This window comes from Rhea americana, unplaced genomic scaffold (genome assembly GCF_003343005.1).
Source record: "Rhea americana isolate MKP2758 unplaced genomic scaffold, rheAme1 scaffold_703, whole genome shotgun sequence".
NCBI classification, from domain to species: domain Eukaryota; kingdom Metazoa; phylum Chordata; class Aves; order Rheiformes; family Rheidae; genus Rhea; species Rhea americana.
In genome coordinates this window covers 1-1,288 of record NW_028186872.1, presented here as the reverse complement: position 1 = coordinate 1,288, position 1,288 = coordinate 1, and the positions used below count along the sequence as shown (strand labels likewise).

Sequence of the window (1,288 nt, the reverse complement as noted above, 5' to 3'; positions counted from 1 at the left end):
CAAGCCCCCCACACTGGCCCCTGGTGCCGCAGCTCGCGGGGTCGGGATCCGTTCCCCCCACCCCCTCCTGGCACCCGCCGAGGGTCCCGGCACTGGGGGCGCTGGCCCAGATGTGCGAGCGCCCAGATGTGTCGGTCCACGAGCATCGTAGCACCCGGCTGTGGCAGTCCACAAGCGCCCTGGCGCCCAGATGTGCTGGCACCCAGATGTGCTGGTTCTCATGCACCCCAGTGCCCAGATGTGCCGGTGCCCAGATGTGCCGACCCCGGCCGTGCCGCTTCCCAGATGTTTCAGTGCCCAGATGCCCGCTGCCCCCCCCCGCTGACCAGGACCTCGTGGTGAGCCGAGCCGGCCCCACGGCGCTGCACGGGGCGAGGGGACGGCCCCATGGCCCCGGCCCCGCGGACGCTCGTGGACAGGGTGAGTTGTGCTGGACTTTTATTCCCCGGATGCCGACGGCATGAGCTGCCCCGGCCCCGCTCCAGCCCCCGGCAAGGCTCTCGCCCGGGCCCGGAGCCCCGCGGGAACCGGGCGCCCCGGCACACCGACAGCGGGGCGGCATTCCCCCAGGACCCAGGCGTCCGGCGGCTGTTATTGCTCGCAACACCCCAGCCCCGAGCAGCATGTGGGACCGGTGGGGACGCGGGTGCCCCAGACGCTGGCCCTGGAACGTGGGGCAGGTTCTCGGCCGACGTGGAGCAGGAGACGCGTCTGTGTGCAGCAGCCGGGAGCGCGGTCTGTTCGACGCCGCTGCTGCTGAGGTCTGCAGGGAAAAGCGCTGCCAGGAGGGTGAGGAGGGAGAGGAAGAAGGATGCAGGGGTCAGGGGAGGTGCCAGTCYTTGAGGAATTTGGGATCGTGCAATGTTTCTGCCAACGGCAGCAATGGAAGAATTATCATGTGCTCACAGTCATCAGTAGGGTTCAGAGTGAACRCTTCCAACACCTGCRTGAGGAGGCCCCGTGCTGGCACACGCTCCTCTCAGGCTTCCCGGACAGCGGAGCTGCGTCCGTTGTCCGCTGCCCCGGCAGSCCGAGAGCCGCCGCGGCGGAGCAACCGCGGGGACGGTGGCTCGTGCCCGGGCGGGGGGCTCCGACGCGTCGGGTGCAGGGGAGCTGCCGGCCGCCGCTGCCCTCCCCGCCGGGGATGGGGAAACCGAGGCAGGCGTCACCCGTGCTGCCCTTCCCCCATTCCCCAGTGCCGGCGCGGGGCCCCGGCGTCCGGGACGGGCGCCCTAGCTGCCCGGCTCGCCCTGGCCCAGGCCGCTCTGGAAGGCGGCGAGCTGCCGCA

The 1,288-nt window shown here is 71.4% G+C and overlaps 2 long non-coding RNA genes across 2 annotated transcripts in view; one reads left to right on the top strand and one right to left on the bottom strand.

The window, feature by feature from the left end:
• Positions 1 to 725, top strand: part of LOC146586183 (uncharacterized) — a 2,648-nt gene extending 1,923 nt beyond the window's left edge. Inside the window, exons 2-3 of the long non-coding RNA XR_014897850.1 lie at positions 232 to 420; positions 578 to 725. This is a non-coding gene — a long non-coding RNA (uncharacterized LOC146586183). The remainder of the gene's footprint in view (positions 1 to 231; positions 421 to 577) is intronic.
• LOC146586182 (uncharacterized) lies at positions 422 to 1,260 on the bottom strand. Its single transcript, XR_014897851.1, has 2 exons — positions 907 to 1,260; positions 422 to 778 (listed from the first exon to the last, which is right to left on the bottom strand). It is a non-coding gene; the product is annotated as an uncharacterized LOC146586182 (long non-coding RNA).
• Between the last annotated feature and the right edge of the window lie 28 nt (positions 1,261 to 1,288).